The sequence below is a fragment of the Papio anubis genome, chromosome 17, assembly GCF_008728515.1.
Source record: "Papio anubis isolate 15944 chromosome 17, Panubis1.0, whole genome shotgun sequence".
NCBI lineage: Eukaryota > Metazoa > Chordata > Mammalia > Primates > Cercopithecidae > Papio > Papio anubis.
The window spans coordinates 62826311-62850707 of NC_044992.1; the positions used below are offsets into that span (position 1 = coordinate 62826311).

Sequence of the window (24397 nt, forward strand, 5' to 3'; positions counted from 1 at the left end):
GAAGTGCCTTGAGGAAGTATACAAAGAGGGCCTTCTCTTGTTCACAAGGTGCTGACAGTGTGGGTGAGAGTCCATCCTGTGCAGCTGATGTAAGGAATGGCACATCCTTAAATCTCAACACCTGGGCAGAGCTTGGGAGATTTTGAAAGAAAGCTAGACAGACGGTTTCTCATAATGACACTGCAAAAACCCCCAAAGCCATCTGCAGCTGGCTCACTTAGGAACCAAGTTTAAAAAAAAAAAAAAATCTTTTTTTAGAAAGGCTCATTTATCAATGCCAACAAAGTTAAGCCGCTTAATAAATCCTAAGTTTCCATTTTGGGTAGATGTATTTTTATATTATCACTATTTTCAAGAACTCTGAAGTTATTGGCTGTTGTACATAATGATAGGGTGGATCAACCTGTTTTAATCCCAGAGCAGTCTGAAAAGAAACACCAGTTCAAATGTAAACCAGTTGACCATTCTTTATAGAATTTCATTTTCTATTTGTTTTCGCTATTAAAAATATCATCTCCCTTCAATCCACATGAAATTCAAAATGGAATACATGGGGAGTATTGCAGACAAGCATCTAAGATACACTACCCTTTTGTGACCACAACTCCACCATCAATCTACTTGTCTCCCCAAATAATCAGATTCTGTGTATTCATTAAACGGGCGATCAGTGTCTCGAAGATGCTTCGATTAAAATACTGGCTTAGAGAAACAGCAAAATGTTCTTCCTAAGTAATGAGAGGCATATTGGGGAGGGAGTACAGGAAAGAAAACTTATTACTTTAGAGCAAAATCAACTTTTTCTAACCTATGACATATAGCCTCTTAACACATAGGATGTCATGAGGTTAAACAGAATGAACATGATATAATGGCATTGTGTAAGTGTACAATGCAAAGCTATTCATTATAAAATAATTTATTATACTATAGGTTCAGGTACACTCTCTTGGAAGCCACCTAAAAACCTTTTTAGAACAAAGTGAGATAAGAATAAATAATGAATAGAAAATACTTCCCTCTGGTTGCATCATGAATTCCTAACCTACATAATTTATGTACATTGGAAGACTACATATTTTTTTAAAAAAGAACAAAAATAAAAACCTCTGAGTCTCACCCCAGAAGCACTTATTTTTTAAGGTTCAGTGATATGCTTGTGGAATGAGTAGTCAAACATACACAAAGAGCATCTGTAACTATTATAGAACGTGTGTTACTAGAAAAGGGTCCTGATCCAGTCCCCAAAAGAAGGTTCTCGAATCTCAAGCAAGCAAGAATTGGGGCCGAGTCTATAGAGTCAAGTGAAAGCAAGTTTATTAAGAAAGTAAAGAAATAAAAGGATGGCTACTCCACAGACAGAACAGTGGCATAAGCTGCATGACTGAGTATAATGCGGTTATTTCTTCATTATACGCTAAACAAGGGGCGGATTATTCATGAGTTTTCTGAGAAAAGGGTGTGGGGTTCCAGGAGCTGAGGACTCCTCCCCTTTTCAGACTATATACAGTAACTTCTGGACATTGCCACGGCATTTGTAAACTGTCATGAGGCTGGCAGGAGTATCTTTTAGCATGCAAATATATTATAATTAGAGTATAATGAGTAGCGAGGACAACCAGAGGTTGTTTTTGTTGCCATCTTGGTTCTGGTGGGTTTTGGCTGGCTTCTTTATCACACCCTGTTTTATCAGCAAGGTCTTTGTGATCCGTATCCTGTGAGACAAGCCTGTTGACCTCCTATCTTATCCTGTGATTAAGAATGCCTAAACTCCTGGGAACACTGCCCAGTAGGTTTCAGCCTCATTTTTAAAAATTAATATTTATCTTTATTTCAATAGCTTTTGGAGTACAAGTGGTTTTTTATTACATGGATGAACTGTATAGTGGTAAAGTCTGAGATTTTAGTGCACCCATCACCGGAGTGTACATTATACTCAACATGCAGTTTTTTATCCCTCATGACCCTCTTAACCTCTCCCCTACCCTGGAGACCCAAAGCTCATTACATTACTCTATATGCCTTTGCGTAGCCATAGCTTTGCTCCCACTTATAAGTAAGAATATGTGGTATTTGTTTTTTCATTCTTGCATTTCTTAGAATATGACCTCCAGCTCTATCCATGTTGCTCCAAAGACATTATTTACTTCTAAAAATGAACAAATCTAGAGGCATCACATTACCAGACTTCAAATTATATTATAAGGCTATAGTTACCAAAACAGCATGATACTGATATAAAACTAGACACACAGACCAATGAAACAGAGTAAAGAACCCAGAAATAAAGTCAAATATTTAGAAGCAACGGATCTTCAAAAAAGCATACAAAACATAAATTGAGGAAAGGATACCCTATTTAATACACGGTGCTGGGAAAACTGGATAGCCACATGTAGCAGAATGAAACTGGATCCCTATCTCTCATCTTCTTTAAAAAACCAACTCAAGATGGGTCAAAGACAAGTATAAGACCCGACGCCATAAACATTATAGAAGATAACCTAGGAAAAACTCTTCTGGACATTGGCCTAGGCAAAGAATTCATGACTAAGACCTTAGCCTCATTATACCCAGCCCCTATTCAAGATGAAGTTACTTTGGTTCAAATGCCTCTGACACATATAACCTCAGCCTGAGGGACAGTGAAATTCTTCAGAGAAAGGAAACACTTTAAGAAGACCTAATAATCATGGAAGAATGATCTTAACCTCAAAGATGGGATGGAATGGGTGCTGAGAGGCAGAAATTGAGGAGAAAAAAAATCTTTGAGATAAGATTTGGAGACAGAAAGAAATAAGCACATATGTCTGAGACTGTCTATTGCAGGAGATGAAAGGAAGATAAAAATACAGCTCTGGCCAGGTTCAGTGGCTCACCCCTGTAATCCCAACACTTTGGGAGGCAAGGCAGGAGGTCACTTGAGGTCAGGAGTTCATGATCAGTCTGGCCAATATGGTGAAACCCCGTCTCTACTAAAAATACAAAAATTAGCCAGGCGTCATGGCGTGTGCCTGTAATCCCAGCTACTCGGGAGGCTGGTGAATCGCTTGAACCCGGGAGGCGGAGGTTGCAGTGGGCCGAGATTGGGCCACTGCACACCAGCCTGGGTGACACAGTGAGACTCCCTCTCAAAACAAAACAAAAGAAAACAAAAACAAAAACAGCTCTGTGAGAAAGAAATGAAAGTTTTGCATTAAGAATGGAATGAATGAGTTGAAAAGACATTGTTGTTTGTGTGCTCATGTTTCTCCCTAAGTTCTCTACTTCAAAAAGTACCATAATACAAGGGTAAAGCTTGGAGAAGAAAAGCAAATCCTTGTTTCCATTTAGACTTCACCACTATTCCCTGTTGGAGGCAATATGGTCTCCATTTAAGGTACACTGAGAGCGCCCTTTAACGAAGATGGCACCATCAAGGTGGCACATCTTTTAAATAGCAAGGCTCTAGGATTTGACCCCAGATCTAACTAAGAAATTTTAGAATGATTTTATTCTACATCAAATATTTGTCCTCAAACATTGAATGATTTCGAGATGTGGAGAATAACGGAAAACCTAGACAAGTAAGGTGGATGCAGTTTGTTGATGATATTGCAACAGATGCAAGATTTTTCCATGAATCTGTAAACAAATATTTCTTGGTTTTGGTTTTTTCTTTTTTCTTTTTCTTTTTTTTTTTTTTTTGTTTTGTTTTCTTTTTTTTGTTTGTTTGAAACAGAGTCTCACTCTGTCGCCCAGGCTGGAGTGCAGTGGCGTGATCTCAGCTCACTGCAACCTCTGCCTCCCAGGTTCAAGCGATTCTCCTGCCTCAGCCTCCTGAGCAGCTGGGACTACAGATGCCCGCCATCACGCCCAGCTAATTTTTTTCTATTTTTAGTAGAGACACAGTTTCACTGTGTTAGCCAGGATGGTCTCGATTTCCTGACCTTGTGATCCGACTGCCTCGGCCTCCCAATGTGCTGGGATTATACGCATGAGTCACTGCACCCTGCCCTTGGTTTTGTTTTCTCAAATGCCTAGGAAACATTCGTAAATGTTGCTAAATGGATATCTTTTTTAAAAAAGTTTGTGTAATTCTCTTACAGTATATTTACATTTATTTTTAAAACTGACTTTTGGCACTGCTATAAGGGATGTTCTGTACTGGGAAAAGGCAATGAGATGGGTGCATACATCAATAGTACATATTTGTAAGCCACTTTCTATCGAGTATTTGGTATGATTCTGAGGGAAAAAGTATCACAATGTGAGACACGGTTCTTATTTCAAAATGAGTTTCAATCTCCTGGTAGTTGAAAGCCAATTGGTACAAGAAAACCAGAAGGCATATTTAGTCACACACAGTCAAATGTTTTATTGTTATTATGACTACTATTAGTAAGAGACTTCTATGAAGAAGAGTATCAAGAAAAGCTTTGAACTAAAAAAAGTAGAAGAGAAAAAAGAATGATAAAGATTTGTATTAAGTCTCTAACATATAAAAATTATGGTTAATGAAGGAATAATTGGGAAAATAATTGAGACCAGGGAGCAAAACAAACAATTACGCAGGTCATAGCATATGGGGGAACTGTGGATCTGGCTAGAGAAAAACGTTTATTTTGTTCAAATTAGTTCTCGACAGATAGTGGAAAGCTTTGATGTCCAAGCTAACGAACTGAAAATGAAAGTAGTCATTTCTATCTTCTTAATGTTTGATATGGTTTGGCTGTGTCCCTACCCAAGTCTCATCTTGAATTGTTGTTCCCATAATTCCCATGTGTCATGGGATGGACCCGGTGGGAAGTAATTGAATCATGGGGGTGGTTACCCTCATGCTGTTCTCAAGATAGTAAGTGAGTTATCACGAGATCTGATGATTTTATAAGGGGCTCTTCCTCCTTTTTCTTGGCAGTTCTCCTTGCTGCTGCCATATGAAGAAGGACGTGTTTGCTTCCCCTTCTGCTATGTTTGTAAGTTTCCTGAGGCCTCCCCAGCCATGCTGAAATGTGAGTCAATCAAACCTCTTTCCTTTGTAAATTACCCAGTCTCAGGTATGTCTTTATTAGCAGCGTGAGAACAGACTAATACAGTGTTCTTAGAGAACCTTGTCTAATTACAAGTTTCTATAATCCTGGATGTCATACAAATTCCTGGTTTTTAAAGTCTGAATAGTTTTCTCCCACAACTTGTTTTAAAGAGTGAGGACATGCTGGACACCTGATTCTGGAAACACCTCATTCATAATAACACACTACCTATGTGAGATAAAAATGTAAATTACCTATTTTTTTTTATTTTGTTCTGTTTTGGTCCTACTAAAAGGCTGTTCTTAAAACTGTTTATGTACATAAACAAATGTTTAAATTTGGTGAAAGTTCTACATGTTCAAAAGTGTTGGAAGAGAACTCCATCTCATCACAAGGGTCAGGTGTGGAGTAAGGTTTTGAATTTGGCTGCTCATCTCCCATTACCTGGTTGATGGGAAATTATATAAGGTCTTTAAGAATTCTGGAAGATATTTTGGAAGCCTCTTCTATGTGTGGCCCTGAAATACTTTCAGGGAACTCAACAAATGCCTGTTGAAAGAAGAAACTAGCAACACAAATCAGAGTAAGCAAATTATGTGAATAATTCTTAGGACCTTTGTATAATATCACAGTTTAGATGTATCAATTATGGCAAAATAACTTTGGGGGATGCAACTGAGAAAACAATTAAAAAGGGGAAAAATGTTGCTAGGCGGTATATTGGACAAAACTGTGCTGCCACATGTGTCCAACGGAAATCCAATCTTGGAATTACTGTTGTACGTAAAATGAAGACAATAACATTTAATTACTTGGCTAAAAGAAAATGCCACAGCATGGGAAAATACAACTTCTCAAAATAAGGATCAGATTAAAACTGTGGGCTCTCACCTACTGCTTCAGTGGCTCCTGTGAGCTCCGACAGCTTTCAAATTGCTTAAATAGTTAGTAAGGTGACTGTAACATTGACCAGTAAATGACATAAATCTAGAATTAATTATAAGGACTTAAGTAAGCAACAAGAAAGGGGTTCACTGGATCCAGGTTTATTGTGAAATGTCGGCATTAATGAAATTTTAATCAGTTTGTTTATCTAAGGAAGAATTAATTGCATACCATATTGCAGAAAATATAGTACTATAATAAAGTTACCTGACTTTAGACTATTATTTAAGTGGATCACTTGTATCTTAATTTTCTTAGACAATTTATAGTCTTTGGCTTTTATCAGGCCTGTGTCCAACTTGTCACGTTGACTGAAATTAAGCAATACTTAATGAGATCTCTCATGGGACCTCTCTCATATTTTACAGAACTCCCCATCTTTCTCATCTCCACACCTCCTGAAATGTCATTCTTCCATCTAATTTGGAGTAAGTTGTTATTTATGGATTGTTTTAAATTTATGAAGTGGTGAGGGGTGTTATAGTTAGCTGGATGTCCCTGTGAAGTTCCACAGATCAGTGGTGAAGCCATCCATTTACCAATTGACTTTTAACCTTCTCTAGCTGACAAAGTGTGATTTATTTTCATGCAAAGAAAATGAGCTAAATGTTTGACTATAGCCAGGTTTTTTCTTGTAGCCTGAGTTTATTGCACCTGAAAATCAGCTATTTCCTCGAAATATAGCATAGATTAGGGTTAGTGTTTTCCATGAAAGAAACTGTAGGACATTAATGGTTACAGTTGGAATATGTATTTTTATTGCACTTTATGTTGGTAATTTCCAAATCAGTTTCCATCTTGGAACAATTGCTTTATATGCACATTATAACCTACAACAGTACTCAGATTTTCTTCTCTACCAAAATGTATTGTCTTCTGGAGCTTATCCTGAAGTTTAGCATAAGTAGCATTCAAATAGAAATGAGATAGAGTAAAAGAGTTTTGCTTCGTGAGAATAGAAGTCTATATATGGTGTTAAAAGTTACATAAATTATTATTTGAACAAGGATTTATTGAAACCTCCAAACTCACTTACCATTGTACCAGATATTGTTTTACCAATAATCCAAGATTGCACAATATTAGCATATTTGAATGCTTAATGAATGCTGGGCACTGTTGTAAATGCTTTATGTGGCTTATCTCCTATTTAGTCCTTTTGACAACTTTATGAGATAGGTGCAATTACTATGCAAATTATAAAGGGGATAAACTGAGGCCTTAAGAGTCAAAAACAGTCTGGAGGTTTGACCACTAGGAAGTAGCATGCTGTATGAATCATGTTTGTTTTTTTTTTTTTTTTTAAATACTTTGCTTTGACATGCTGGAGTCTTGCAGACCCAGGGAGGGACTGCACCTTAGAGGGCTAGCTAGTACCTAGAGATAGCAAACAACTTGCTTGTGTGCACAACTTTGATATACATACAAACCAGTCGAGTCTATAATTTAACCAACTCCTTTATCAAACTTTCACAGACCAAGCCAACATTCCCTCTGACATAAATTACCCCAGAGGCAGGTACTGGATGACTAGCGACCACTCCCATAGCCCATGGCCTGCCAAAATTATTTAAACTATCCAATCCTAAGCCTGCTCAGCTGCTTCCCCTGCCTCAGCCTTCCTTCCTATGGAAATCACAATAAAGGCTCGGGCCCATGCTTTCACCCTACTCCTTCTGCCTCCTGACTGACCTTGGGGCTTCCCCATATGGCTGCACATGGTATGGAGTGTCCCTTCTTGTGAGAACTATGATAATCAAACTATATTTTTAATGGCAACTGTCTCCTGATCTGTTGACCTCTCCATACCTGAATTAAAACAAAAATTCTAAGTACACTTTACAAAATGTACTCAGAGTTGAGCCAAGGCCCTTTGACTGCACATCCCCTTCCTCTTTTTAACCTCAAGAATATTCATCTTCCTCCCTTCCTTCTTCCATCTTCCCTCTCGATCTTCTTCTCTCCTTCTCCTCTTTATTTTTTTCTTTTCTTCCTATTCTTTCTTCTTTGTCTTCTTCCTTCTCCTCCTCCTCCTATTCCTCTTCTTCCTTTTCCTTCTCTTCATCTCCTTCTCCTCCTTCTCCTTATTTTCCTTCTCCTTCTCCTCCTCTTCTTCTTTTTCTTCCTTCTCCTACTTCTCCTCCTCCTCCTTTCTTCTTCTTCTTCTCCTTCTTCTCCTTCTTCTTCTTCTTTCTCTTCTTCTCCTCCTCCTCCTCCTTCTCCTCCTCCTCCTCCTCCTTCTCCTTCTCCTTCTTCTTTCTTCTTCCTCCTCCTCTTTTTCTTCTTCCAATTTGCTTTTAATTTAAAAACTAAGATTTACATGAAGTCACAGAAAGGTACAAGGAGGTTTTATGCACCCTTCACTCAGCCTCCCCCAATGTCTACACCTTGCCTAACTAGAATACAATTTAATGGTATAATCCACAGAACTTATTCTTGTTTTATTAGTTATATATGCACTTGTGTGTAAGTGTAGCTCCTTGCAATTTCATCATGCATGTTGCTTCTGTAACCACTACCACAATCAAGATATTCCACTATGCCAGCATCACAAAGTTTCTTCCCATTACCCCTATATAGACATGCCTACTTCTCTCCATTCTTAATCCGCTAGCCCCAGGAACAACTGATTTGTTCTTCATATCTACGAAATGTTATTTCACAATGTTATATAAATGGAATTATGCAGTATATATCCTTTTGAGATTGACTTTTTTCACCAGTCTCATTTCCTTAAGGTTAATCCAAAGTGTTGCACTCATTCCTTTTCATCGCTGAATAATATTCAATAGTCATAATATTCCATCCATTGAAGGATATCTGGATAGTTTCCAGTTTCGGGGTGTTATAAATAAAACTGCTATGAACATTTGTATACAAGTTTCTATATGATACATTGATATTCCCAAGTAAAACAAAACTCCTGTTATCCACACTCTGGTGTTGCCCTTTCCTCTTGAATTTGGAGCTCTCTTTGAATCACATTAGCCAAGGGAAGGCAGCAGCAGTGACCCTGTGCCAGTTTGGAGCCTAAGCCTTAAGAAGCTTCTCCTCTGGCATTTTGGAAGTCAAGTTTCCTGATAACGCAATCCTGTAAGGAAACCCAAGCTAGCCACACAGAGAGATTTAAGGGAGAAGAACCAAGCAAGACAGACATAAGTATGAACCAAAGTTACTGGGCCACAGACACAGCTGAGTCCCAGGGAACAGTCAGGATCAACCTACTGTTGAAAGTTGAAGCCGTCTTTAAAGCATATCCTTAAGCCATTCCAGCTAATCTCACTGAAGCAAACAAGTTATGTTTGCAAAAGAGTGACAAAATAGCAGAATCATGAGTACATAAATAGAATAGTTGTCATTTTAAATCACTAAGTTTGTAGAAGGTTTGTCACACAGCAAAACATAATGAGAACAGAAATAACACATCCTGGTATACAGTAGGTCCTTGGCACATGCTAGCTATTTCATTAATTTGCTAAAATTTCAGGCTCTTATTTTAATAAATAGTTATCAACTACATGCAATTAAATAGGTTAAGTTCAACAATGTATATTACATATATCATAAACCTATCTGGTACCTGAATAGTCCAGAAATGCTATGGATCAGGAATCACAGGAGCTAAGATCAATTTATAGCTCTAACACTACCAGGCTTTGAACATGACATATCATGGACAATTATTAGAATCAGATAAAACAACTGCTATAAATCATTCTATATGCTATAAAACACTAAACAAATATAGGGTCTTCTGAAGTGACTTGCCAACCATGTAGTTGTTGGTTGATAAATAAATGCTAATACAAATAAAACACATATGTCCATTATATTTAAGGAGCATTGAATTCATACCACCACCATAGTGTGTTTACATATTATACAGCATGTGTTATAATTTCAATAATTTGTGACCTGACAACATCTGATATAGAGGCAGACATGCATTTTCAGAATTTGTTTGTTTCTAAGCTATTATTGGCTTTCTTTCATCATTTAGCCCAAATTAAGTGTCGGTGAATGTGGTTACATTTTACTGGAGCTACTAAAATAAGGTTACATAAAGCAGAAGATGGAAATAAAAGTTTACAACAAGCTTCATTCTGCTTTGTTTCTTTGAAGCTCAGTGGAAAGTATGACAGCACTGCACATTCAAGTCTTTGCATAGTAGTAAGAAAAAAAAAAAAATTATAAAGACCGTGACAAGCTGGAAGGAAAAAGAAAAACAAGCCAGAACAAATTCTAGCTGTTGATGATTTCCTAAGGAGATCCCCCTTTGTGGTCCATGAAGAAAAGCATCATAAATTGTGTCCAAAATCATGTTTTCTTTTTGTCTGAAACCTGAAAAATTCAAAAAGCGAGTATATTTGGATTTATGTTGCCCTGGATCACCAATTTGTGGCCAATATTTCTTCTCACCTAATTTTTCAGTTGTTTTGTGATAGGTTACTCTTCACTTCTATTTGATCATCCTCCAAGTTGATTAAAAGCAAGTCAGTGACAGAGCACAAATAAAGGCCTTCAGTCCCATTTAGTATAAAATTCATTTCAGAAAAACATGGCTACAAAACATAGCTGAATGAAGAAAGACATTAAGAAAGTTTTTAAAAAGCTGCCATACATATGCTATTTAGGGAATTTCTCAGTGTTTGGCCCATCGGTAGGGCCATTTCTTCTTTATATAGCATTCTTCTGCCAAATTATACAGTATAAAATTGCTTTTGTTTGGATCTTGGCCTGCAACTTAAAGCGTCTTTGAGAAGATTTAAAGCTAGAATTTATTTTTCTAATTTATATTGATTGTAACAATGAGACTGTAGTAGAGGACAAGAGGTTGAAGGAAAATACTTGAATCTGAATTAGAAAATTTCAAATTCATTGCTAAGTTGAGAATATTTTAAATAGTTCAATTATAAAGTACTTAATCACCAGTTTATCTATGCTACACCTATACTAATCAAGCCACCTTCTAAACATAAATTGCATCAAATTATAAAAGCTAAATGGTGAACTAATCAAATATGTTTATAACTTCGACCAAAGGGCTTTGGGCAGCACATAATTAGATATGGGAATTAGAGGTGATGGTGATAACTGATTCATTGTCTAAGCTCTCCACTTTTTAAAATTTGTTTTTGCATATGTAGGCTTTACAACTAAATCACAGTTTCTCCATCTTTGTCAGAAAAAAAGTCTCAAATGATTGTATTTAAAAAAATACAAATAATGGTGAAACTGAGGGGGTGAACTTTTAAAATGCAACAATATTTTACTTATAGATTTAGAAATCTAATACGCTATAAATATAAACTTGACTTTGATTTTTTTAAAAAAAATTCTTCTAGATTTAAGATATATATTTGAGAGTAGTCTAGGCTGCTCTTGGATCATATGCTCTTTAGATACTAAGTACTTGTACACACAACATTACAGATAGTATATTGGTACAGAGAGTTTATGTGAGCACTTGGCAACAAAATAGTCAAAATTTAGATATGTTTATTTAACTTAATGAGACTATTCAGTTGGAACAAGAAAGCAACTTTTGAAGAGTAAAAATTGTTTTGGATTGAGAGCCCTCAGAAATAATACCACACATCTACAACCATCTGATCTTTGACAAACCTGACAAAAACAAGAAATGGGGAAAGGGTTCCCTATTTAATAAATGGTGCTAGGAAAACTGGCTAGCCATATGTAGAAAGCTGAAACTGTATCCCTTCCCTATACCTTATACAAAAATTAATTCAAGATGGATTAAAGACTTAAATGTTAGACCTAAAACCATAAAACCCTAGAAGAAAACCTAGGCAATACCATTCAGGACATAGGCATGGGCAAGGACTTCATGTCTAAAACACCAAAAGCAATGTTATCAAAAGCCAGAATTGACAAATGGGATCTAATTAAACTAAAGAGCTTCTGCACAGCAAAAGAAACTACCATCAGAGTGAACAGGCAACCTACAGAATGGGAGAAAATTTTTGCAGTCTACTCATCTGACAAAGGGCTAATATCCAGAGTCTACAAAGAACTCAGACAAATTTACAAGAAAAAAACAAACAACCCCATCAAAAAGTGTGCGAAGCATATGAACAGTGTGGCGATTCCTCAAGGATCTAGAACTAGAAATACCATTTGACCCAGCCATCCCATTACTGGGTATATACCCAAAGGATTACAAATCATGCTGCCATAAAGACACATGCACACGTATGTTTATTGAGGCACTATTCACAATAGCAAAGACTTGGAATCAACCCAAATGTCCATCAGTGATAGACTGGATTAAGAAAATGTGGCGCATATACACCATGGAATACTATGCAGTCATAAAAAATGATGAGTTCATGTCCTTTGTAGAGACATGGGTGAAACTGGAAACCATCATTCTCAGCAAACTATCACAAGGACAAAAACCAAACACCACATGTTCTCACTCATAAGTGGGAATTGAACAAGGAGAACACTTGGACACAGGGTGGGGAACATCACACATTGGGGCCTGTTGTGGGGTGGGTGGAGTGGGGAGGGATAGAATTAGGAGATATACGTAATGTAAATGATGAGTTAATGGGTGCAGCACACCAATATGGCATATGTATACATATGTAACAAACCTGCACGTTGTGCACATGTACCCTATAACTTAAAGAATAATTTTAAAAAATAAATAAAATAAAATAGAAAAAAATTGTTTTGGATTAACTATTTAAATACATTTTTAATGAGTTATACTATTTTCATACATGGTTTTTTTATCATAAATATTATGACTAGAGAGTCTGTTCTGTTCCTCAGGATTATTTAAAAACTAAAACTAAAACAATCAGATGAGCAAACAAAAAACTGTACACCAGTATTTCTTGTAATCCTTTTGTATTTTTACTTTCCACCATTTAAATTATTTCACGTGCAAGTTAACTTTATGTGACTTCAATTATTTTTTATTCCTATTCTAACCAAATTTCTAACTTTATATTCAAATAAAACACAAAGTTTTTCAGAATTTGAAATACTACTCTTACTACTACCATATAACTTTATCAAATACTACTCTTACCACGTAACATCTTTTCAGCTCATCTTCTGAGCTGAAAAGTCAGCCGGCTGTGATAGGAATGGCAACTTGTCTTGGCTGAAAACAGAAATCTCTCCCTTTCAGCCCAGCTCTTTTTCTGCCACAATTGTAGGATTTTTGGTGAAACCACTCGGCCACTATGACACAAGTACAAATCTAGAAGTGCAAGTGAATTAATACCCTCAATCAAAGGCAATCCCAGACCAATGTTGTACAGGAGACTTTGCATAAATAAATACACCACTCTTCTATCCCTCAATGGAGAAGATGTATGCTACATGGCTCCTTAGAGTGTCATTAGTGAGACTAAACCCCAGTTGTCCATTGAGTTATCAGTTCGATAAGACATCCTAAGATTGGATTTTCCTCTTTTCTTGTTCCCATATTCCAAGTTCCCTGCTTTTACTCTTTGGAATAATTCCCTACATGCCAGAAGATATCTGGACTCAAGACTTTATCTTAGCCTCTGATTTTAGAGTACAACCTAGCTAAGGAATGAATCATCATTTATTCTCATTTCTATTTGTTTCTTCTATTCTATACCAGTTAGATACCTTTTCATGGTTTTATTATATATTTTAATATCTGGTAAGACCATTTTACTTAGGTTACTGTTTTCAAACAACCCTAGGCTACTTTCACCAATTTATTTTTCCCAGTTAACTTTGAACCACTTTGGCAATTTCAAAGTCCTATTAATTTTTCAGGTTACAAATCAATTATAAACTTTTATCCAATTTCACACTTCTCCAATTACCAGCTGTAAGGAGTCGTGTTTTTTTTCTTCTTTAAGCCCTAATATCCTCTTTTATGAAATGAGCAAAATAATTCCTTCTTCAGGTTAATATGCATAGTAAGTGAGATACACACACACATACACACACACAAACACATATAAAATCATCATACACTGGCTGACACATAGTAGACACTAAGCACTCAATCAATGGCTGGTATATATACGTATACACGTACATCATTACAATATTGAGTCTCATAATCTAGAAACATAGCATATCATTTCATTAATAGAAGTAAACCTCATATCCTGTAGTAAAAAATAGTGGTTTTTTTTTTAATCAATCAGTGCCACCTTTTTTTTCCCGTAAATCTTTTAAAGCTTTTTCTAAAAATATTTGATTGGCAGTTTTGAATAGGATAATTATAATTTTATTTTTTAACTACTTAAAACTAATAGTTTATGTTTAGTAGGCACGTCCATGGAGGTGCATTGTTGAATGGTTTATGTTTGTGATTTCAATTACTTTTCACAACAATTGTTTGACATGGGAAATATTATTAACTTCAGTTTACAGATGAAGAAATAGACACCAAAAGGCTGAGAATATTCCCTCAGCTAGTGAATGACTAATCCCAAATTCAATTCAGGGTTAACCTTGATTTTTAGGAAAACAATTAGTGTCTCTATATTGTTGTTATAGCTAGCCATCAACTACTCATACTTGTTACTTCCAGTTCTGTCTCCTTGATTCTCTTGCTTTTTTTTTTTTTTTTTTTTTTAAGATAATCATGTTAACTCCAACTACAGAGAATCTTGCTTCCTCTTTTCCAACATTTATTTTTCTAACATATTTCTGAACAAATATAGCTTTGGTGAATTAAAAGCAATGATTTTTAAGTTCATGTTAAAATTTGTTAACAGAAATAAAAGTCAAGTACCCTTGGGACAGAGTGTCCTCCACATTTCCAAATCTAAAATATTTTGTTAAGTTTGTTTGCCAAACCCTGAACACCTAGAGACTCTCCATCTTTTTTTAAAAATAGGATACTACTGCCACCATATAATTGTCCTAACCTCATCTTGTAGACATTCTCTGACGCTCGGTTTTAAAAGGCAAACTGTAAGACACCCAGGAGCATGTGGCAGGGAAAGGTGTTTGGGGTTCAGGTTAACCACCTTTCCCACCCAGGACACCACATTTGGCTCAAAGCTTCCCTCCAGATGCCTGACACAAACCAAAAAACAGGAGTCTGGAGTCCAAGTTGAGTGAGCAGTTTAATTTTCAAAGGGCACATAGCTAAGAGGCGACTTAAATTTTCCAATAAGTTCTTCAGCTTCTCTTTTCATCAAATTCACAGATTGGGACATTGAAATTGAGGCCTTCCATAGTGGCAGCTTGTTGAAACAAAACTTGCTTATTTTCCAGACCCAAGGCATTGAGCTAATAGGTCTATCTTAGTCCCCACGGAACCTGCCACGAACCAGGGAGAGCAAAGAACAGCTACCAAATGTAGAGCAAGAGACCTGCCCTCACATGCACCCACTCAAAAGACAGAAGCAAAACACCAGCACGAGAAGATTCCAACCAATCATCAAGGTCATTCTATGGTTGGTTTGTTAAATGATTTTCTCAGGTGACTCAATTCATGTTGATTAATTGAGGTGCCAGAATCTTTGTTACACATATTTCCAAGATGTTCTAGGGTATTATCTCAAAGCCCTTTCTCAAACTTGTGTGATAAATGTCACTACAACATTGAGAAAGTTAAATGAGCTTAAGCAGACATTTTGACCTATTAATAGAAAAATAGTTAGGGTTTTTGTTTTTTTTTTTTTGCATTAAACTTTGACAAGAGACATGAGACAAGAATAGTATCATTAAGAACCTCTCCCCATTAAAAAAAAGATGGTGATATATATGTGTGTGTATATCAGATCCTTAAACATATATATGTGCACAGACTAAGAATCCTTACATCATTAGTGAGTATACATACATATGTTTATGTGTGGAATGTGTATGTGTGTGTGTGTGTGTGTGTGTGTGTATATATATATATATATAAAACTCTAGTATAAGAAACAATACGATAAAACCATAATGCCATAATAGGCCATCATTTGTTAGTCTTGAAATAAACAATGAATAAAATATCAACTCTGCCCTATATGACTACAATCCCTCTATGATAGGAAAATCTATGATTTACAAACAGCTGTGGGTAACAATGGAGCCGTTTCCATATATCCAACCAAAGGCCAATGGTGGAACTAACCACTTAACTCCATTTCTGAAAATTCCAAGACACTATACTAGAATTCCAAGACACTGGAACTATAGTTCCAGAGGAACTATAGTTGTGTAAGCATAAATAAATTATCTGACCACTAAATTAAGTAAAATACTCATTCTTTCTCCAACACAGTGGTCTCAGCTCTATCTAAAAGGATAATATAATAAGAGATCAGGAAAGATAACAAGAAGCTTCAGAAAAAATGATCGCTTGATAGCTTCAGAAAAAAAAAAAAAAAAAAAACTACAACAGGAAGGCTGCAGGGGGAAAAAAACAGGTATATAAAACAGGAAGCTATGTGACCAGTTTAAGAGATGTGTACGCATAGGGAAGAGATGAAATACATGCAGCAATGTGATTTTTATAAGGGAAATGATTTTTAAAATAAGCAAAATATAGAAGTAGCTGATCTTGGCTTAAGGGATGACAGAAGGCCCAAATTAAATAGCATTTCATTAGCCTTTTAAATGGAGTGACTCCATAAATGAGTGTTTTAAAAACATAGACATCAAATTAACCCAACTACTGAAACTGACAGTTGAAGAACCATTAATCTTGGAAGGGATATTTCCCTTTAGGCTTCTGGAACAGATCCTTAAATCGTTAGTGTGTGCCCATACATATGTTTATGTGTGCGTTGTATATTCAGACACATGCTTAGACACCCACCTAGAATATTAAATTGACCTGCTTTCAACAATTGGCTAATGATTAGAACTCCCCGAAGGCAAGCGGAGGAAAGTGAATTTGATGCTAAGAACAGGGACAGAGAGAGTGGACAAGAGATGCTAGTATCCCCACCAAGTCCCCCCAGCCCCCTTGCATCTGCGGTTTCTCTCTCCCTGGGCCCTTCCTGCAGAGCTGCAGTTACCTGCGGAAATACCCAGGCTCCGCTCTGAGCACCAGGCTGTCTCCCGGAGTCCCTATGTAGCCAAGTGGAGCCGGAGGGTTGATCCCCTAGCCCCTACACACAGCCTTCCTTTCACCACCTTCCGTTTATACAAAGACTGGCTTATCCCAATTTTTTTTCCTGTTGCCTTTTCAATGAAAAGCTCTCCACGCGCAGCCTAATAAAATTCTACGCCTGCCCCACCCCCATCCCAAAAATCCCTGCCAAAAAAAAGAGAGAGGGGAGACTAAAACCTGGAACTCATTTAGCTAAAGGGACTTTAGTTAACAAGAAAGTTACCCATCATGAACTGCAGGTAACACCTCCCGTGATCCTAAATCCATTACCTGGAGACTTAGCCCAGGCTGAGTTTGATTTTATGAACTGTGAGGTTGCAATGTTGAAAGTCTGCAAATTGGACATAAATTGGACGCAAAAGACTGGGGGAGCCGAGTGATTTTCTTTCTAATGGTATAACAGGCTTTGGCTCTTACCAGAGATTCCTGTAATCTGGAGCAGAGACAAGGATGGGTGCCTGTGTCAGTAACGCTCTCAATCCAAGATTTCCCCTCCTCCAAAAAGGTTTGACTCTGACTCAAGCACCTCTATCTAGGGCAAAATCGTATGTTACCATGTGAATTACTCATAATCACACTGAAGTGTTTGACCAAGCAAGGAATGTCATAATGTGCATGTGTGCATGCATACACACACACACACACACACACACACCAGTGTGTACCAGTCTAATTCAGGAATAGAAAATGGGCTCTCCCCCACTTGTTGTCTCTTACCATCAACAATGTCCTGTGATGTTTTTAACTGAATCTCTTTTCAGCTGGCTTCCTTGGCATTCTTGTACAACTTTATTTTAGAGAGGATGGCTGATGTCATGAATAATTCAGTCATCAGCTTCTGAGTTTTAAGGAACACAAAGGCTACTTTCAGATTGGGGGTACAGCCCCCTTTCAATTTAATTAAGCATTTATTTAATGCTTATTTTGTGAAAGGATCTAAGGATGATCCAGAGATTAGAATCTCGGAAGGCTTACAGGTGTCATAACTGAAGTATAAGGCCAGGCATAACACATTTCTAATAAAGATACAATGTGAAAATACAGAGGAGAGAAACATAAAATCCAACTGGGGACTGGGAAAAAAGTGTGAAAATCTGGGCTTCAAGTATTGAATTGTGATTCACCAAATGGATACTGGTGTTGGTTTGGGGTAGGGAGTAGAAGTAGGTATCCCCAGCAGAAAGAAGGATTTTAGAAAAAATACAGCCTTGCAGCATAGCAAGACCTTGTCTCTGTTAAAAAAAAGTTAGCTGGCCAGGGGCGGTGGCTTATGCCTGTAATCCCAGCACTTTGGGAGGCTAAGGCAGGTGGATCACAAGGTCAGGAGTTCAAGACCAGCCTGGCCAAGATGATGAAACCCCATCTCTACTAAAAATACAAAAATTAGCCAGGCATGGCGGCAGGCACCTGTAATTCTGAAGTCAGGGAGAACAGAGAAGAAGAAAGCTACCACAGGCACACAGGCAAACTGTGATTGTTACACGTAATCGTGTTATAGCAGTTGTCTTCTGTTGATGTATTGGGGATGCTCTACGGAATAAGTATTTTATATATACATTGCAATGGCATTCTCTCTAGTACTTCAAGTCTGAAAACCAATGTATGGAAAAACTGAGTCTCTATATAGGCTACCTCTAGGGTATACTATAGTGAGTAAAGATAGTTAAAACCCTTAGAAATGGACTCTTCCTATCTGTGTCCGTGATCCTAAAACAAAACTCTTGGGAAGACAAGAATGAATGAGGAAGTGTATGGGGGTGGGAAGAGTTAGATAATTAATTTTGCAAACACTCTGTTAGTATTAGCTTTAAATATGCTATTACATGTTTGGCATATATGCCCACTATCTACAACTACTGCCTATAAAACCAGCTGAGCAAAAGCCATCAAACAAAGAAAAACAGCCATGAAACATGTTTAGATCAGGCCACTTTCTCTCATCACGTATTAAAATTTTGAGTTGGAGGTCAAGTGTGGTGGCTCAAGCCTGTAATCCCAGCACAGGAGTTCGAGACCAGCCTGGCCAACAGAGTGAAACCCTTTTCTACTAAAAAAAACAAAAACAAAAACAAAATTAGCCTGAGTGGTGGCACACACCTGTAATCCTAGCCACTCTGGAGGCTGAGGCAGGAGAATCGCTTGATCCCAGGAGGCAGAGGTTGCAGTGAGCTGAGATCACGCCACTGCACTCAAGCCTGGACAACAGAGTGAGACTTTGTCTCAAAAAAAAAAAAAAAAAAAATTATGTTTTGCATTGTAAAAGTAAAATGCCTTCAGATCTTATGAATGGAGTCTTGTTGATCTTAAATACTTATTGGCATGGTTCAAAGGAGAATGAAGACAAGGAAAGGAATTTAGTGAAACTTCAGTATTACCTTGAAGTAGATAAATAGCTTCCTTTGGCTCGTTCCCACTGTTACAGAAACTAATGGTTTAAGGTGAAGGCTATTGTTTTTTTCAATCTCGTTTAAATATGAGTTACGTATCCACAGTTTTGGATGCGCACAGATTTTTGCCTGAGAATTTTGGAAGCCAGAGTGTAACAGGAGAAAAAAATAAATCAACCACCAAATAGAATATAGCATTGCATAAATCTGAAAGTTCTCCACATTTTGTGAAGTGAGGGGTAAAATCCCTTGTTGAACAGCAACAAGAAAAACTAACCCAACGTATACATTTTCAAATAGAGTAGGAAAGAAAAGGATGGACAAGACAGGAACGTGTGGTTAATTCCAGTTTTAGGCATATTTGTGTGGCTAGCATGGCTTAATTCAGCTAATTGCTGTAGAGCAGAATATGAGAAAATATCTTTTCTGACGTTTTTAATTTGTCATTACTACCACTACAGAAGCAACAAACTGTTTGAAAGTGGTGCTTTCACATCATATACCATTGTGATAACATTTTGCGGAAGGCCCCAGTTTCTGAGAAGCCCTGTTTTCTTTATCATTCTTAGAAAAAAAAAAATGGAAGAATTTCATCCACATGGAACACGAATAATCTTTGTTCCTTTCTCTTTGACTTTAACATAGTCATGTCAATCAGTAAAGGTGAATTACTGCTAACGTCTTCAGTGAAAGGAAAGATATGTGAATTCTGGCAACAATATTATTCATTTGAATCTGTCTGTGTCCTAAATGTACTTAGGAGGAAAAGCATAACCAGGATCCCAAGATTCTACAGTTTATTTATAAATTTTATAAATTTAATAGAAGTCTTTCCTGCTCACTTTTTTTTTCTTTTTCTTTCCTCCTTCACAAATTAAAATTGTGTTCCATTCTTCTCTAGGGCCATTTGAAGGAATTAACTATTGTGGGGAGTCAGCATCATAAATAATTTGAGTTCTTTCATAAGAACTGGAAAACTGTCTAAGCAATTGCCAGTTAAAATAATGATAGATGTGAAATTGAGTCTTCCGCTGCAGTGTGTAAGCTGAGTAGCAGTTGTGGCATGGGAAGGCATTTCCCTCTGCTTATTTATTTACCGTATTTTCTGGACCCTCCCGTGGCTGGAAAAGCCTGAGGACACAGTCATGAATGGCCAAATGTAGTGGCATGGAAGGCACCTTCTTATCTATCTATTTATTTAGTTTTCTTTCTGCATCTTACAAAGACATGGAAATACGGGAAGCAGTACCAGACAGCAGTATTTTTGTAGCGTGAGCTGCATTATGGGCTGTTGAGGTGTATATATGTGGATTTTTCATCACCCTAAAAACACTAGGGACCAAGTTCCATGAACATAATGTGTATATGATTGGGATGCTATTGGGCTTTTATTATCTTAGTACAAGCTGTACTTTCTGGCTGAATTAAGACAAGAACACTTATTAATAAAAAGTAAAACATGAACATATGGAAAAAAATCGTAAGTTATTTTTCTGACTCCATCTGTTTTCCACCCACACAATTTGCTCACTACAGATAATAGGAAGCTGTGGTGTAATTCTTGTGCTTCATAGCTCTAGAATAGAGAACATGAAATTACAATATTCAAGTTGAGGTAGTACAGTAATGACAAGGCACTATGTGACCTCGTGTGAGTGGGATCCAAAACCACCCAGGTGAATAAAGACTTTCTCTAACTTTACACAGTTTCACAAATGGGATTTTTTTATACTCTTTGGACTCTTCCAATGCAGGAAAGGCTTACAGCTGTGGCAATGGCCAGCCATGTCTTTGGCCTTAGCTGCACAAGCGGTCCAGTGGATAATCTGAACTACCTCAGGGTGCATGTTGAGTTTGAAAGGGAGAGCTGGCTGGGAGTGGTGGCTCACGTCTGTAATCCCAGAACTTTGGGAGGCCGAGGCGGGTGGATCACCTGAGGTTGGGAGTTTGAGACCAGCCTGACCAACATGGAGAAACCCCATCTCTACTGAAAAAACAAAATTAGCCAGGCGTGGTGGTGCATGCCTGTAATCCCAGCTACTCAGGAGGCAGAGGCAGGAGAATCACTTGAATCCAGGAGGCTGAGATTGTGGTAAGCCAAGATCGCACCATTGCACTCCAGCCTGGGTGACAAGAGCAAAATTCTGTCTCAAAAGAGAAAGAAAAAGGAAAAAAAAAAAAAAAAAAGGAAGACAGGGAGGGCCATAAGAAGGAATGCCGCTAAAAGCACAGTCCTACATATTGAGAATTCAGGGGAGGAAAAAGGAAAAGAGGACAATCACAGAAGCTGCCAGGGCACTAAAGGAGGGAAGTTCTAGTTTAGTATTCAGATGGCCACCAAGTTTTGGAACATTGCCAACTATCTGTGCTGACGTAAGTGCTGACTCCCACATCTAAGATATGCCATTGTAATTCCTATGTCTGCTTTTCTGCTGCTCAACCTAATTCTCATTTCTACAAGGAAAGTCACTAAATGCTATAATCAGACCCAATAGAGCATTTATCAATGTTTTTCTGATTAAAAGGTAATTATATGATTTAAATATAATTTGAGAGACGATTACCTAAAATAGCATTTTCAAAAATCAGTGCTAAAAGCAGTTGGAAATATTCATATGCATATGAGTCTCATGATCACGTTCACTCCCTAGTTCTTAAAAATGGATCATACTCTATCATCTGTTTCAAATGGCTTTCAAGGCTGCCTGTTACAATAGCCATAGGAACATGCCACCGAGCCCCCATCATGGCTAGGACCTTACAGGAAAGCTTTGGCTGCATGGTCACCCACCAATTGGACCAGTTATTTGACCAGGAATTGGACCTCCTCAAGGTGCTGAAGGCAGCAAAGAACAAGAAGAAAGAAGCTGTTGGGGGGCGGTGTTGGAGGCCCTGGGCCAAGAGCACAGCTCAGGCCACAGCTGAGACCAACTCCAAGGCATCAGGGACATAGCTGCCTAAAATGTCACAGAAAGGCCTTTCCGTGGTGGCGCAAGCCTATAATCCCAGTGCTTTAAGAGGTTGAGGTGGGAGGATTGCTTGAGTCCAGGAGTTCAAGACTAGACTGGGCAGCAAAGAGAGATCTCCTCTCTACTAAAATTTAAAAAGTTATCCAAGCATGGTGGTGCATGCTTGTGGTCCCAGCTACTTAGGAAGCTGAGGTGGAAGGATCCTTGAGTCCAGGAGGTTGAGGCTACGGTGAGCTATTACCATGCCACTGCACTCCAGCCTGAGCGACAGAGCAAGACCCTGTCTCAAAAAGATAAAAAGAGCCCCAAAAGACAACAAGAACCCGCTGCCCCCTAACATTTGCATGGTTGACAAGAATTGTCATGATTGAGAAGAAAGAAGAGATGCAGATGCTCTGGCACTTAAGAGAGAGGGAGTAAGATGCCTGAGAAGAAGGCCTGATCAACAACTTCAGAGGGATGGAAAAATAATTCAGAGAAGACCAGAAAGGTGACCACCTCATGAGCGAAGATTTGAAAAGCCACTTGAAGAAAAGGAAGGAGGAGAAGGTTTAGTTGATAGGTTGATTAGTGACCTCCCATTGATAGACTGATTACTGGCTTTCCTGTTGGAGGCCATGGGGGTCTTGGAAGAGGAATAGGGGGCGGTGGGCATGGAGTGGCCGGGAAGATGGGTTTCATTCTCCTGGCACTCATAAGTTTGATATAAGAGCAGCACAAGTGACACAGCTGGCCTGAAGCAACAGGACAATCATGTAGGAGGCAGATGTCACAACTGGGGAACTGTCAAAGATGGATTAACAGCGTCTCCAACATTTACATTCAGAAACAATTATCTTATCATTGCAGTGACTTGCATCAATCAAATATAACTAAGGAAACCCCTGAAGGTGAAGAACACGCAGTGGCAGACACTGAAAAGGAGGAGAATGAAACTGAGGAGGTAAAGGCAGAGGCTCCAAAAGGGATGACTTTGAGTGAGTGGAAGGCTGTCCGACGTAAGGACTGGGCAGAGGTAGAATTTCATGTCCGAAAACCACGTGAAGGTGTGATGGGCAGCGGAAGAAGTGGGTTCTTCGTAAATCAAAGAGTGAAAAGGCTCATGCTGAAGATTTGATTGTAGATCATCATTTCCAGAAGCCAGCAAATGATATAATGTTCTGATATAATGTCTCAGCTGGAGATTAATTCTGGAGACCTTGGCCACCCAGGACAGTGGTGGCAGGGGAGGATGCCATGGACCTGGGCATGGTGGACGTCAGAACCATGGCAGCAGGATCCACAAGACAGGTGCCTCTGCTCCTGACATGATGACCCAAAGGTACCCCCAGCTCTGGCCTACCTGGATGCCCTTAGACAACCCTGGTTCCTTTGCAGACTCTCCTGTTTAAAGCTGTTGCATGCTTAGTGCTTACAAATGACTAAGAAATTTTTTAAAAAGAGGATTGTTATTCATTCCATTCACACCTAAAGACTCAATTTTATCTGTTTTAAAAATGAACTTCTCTGGCTACACATAAGTAACAAATATGATAGTCAATTTTGTATTTAGAATGTATTGTAGCAGAAATGTTTTCATAATTTTCAGAAATTATGCATTTTTCACGAATGCTTCTGTATTGCTGCTTTCAAATATGCATTTCCAAATTTAAAATATTGCTGTGAACGGTTAAAAAAAAGGGGGAGGCTGCACACCGTGGCTCATGGTTGTAATCCCACACCAAGGTGGGCAGATCACCTGAGGTCAGGAGTTCCAGACCAGCTGAGCCAACATGACAAAACCCCTTCTCTACCAAAAAATATAAACATTAGCTGGGTGTGGTGGTGCACACCTGTAATCCCAACTACTTGGAGGTTGAGGCATGAGAATCGCTTGAACCTGGGAGGTTGCAGCGAGCCGAGATTGTGCCACTGCACTCCAGCCTGGGTGAAAGACAACAAACAAATACACAAACAAACAAAAAAAACTTTTCAAGTTAATTCTATACTCTGAGCATTTTC

The 24397-nt window shown here is 38.1% G+C and overlaps 1 pseudogene; it reads left to right on the forward strand.

Moving 5' to 3' along the window:
* Positions 1 to 22619: 22619 nt before the first annotated feature.
* LOC101003249 lies at positions 22620 to 24107 on the forward strand (annotated as a pseudogene).
* The last annotated feature ends 290 nt before the right edge of the window (positions 24108 to 24397 follow it).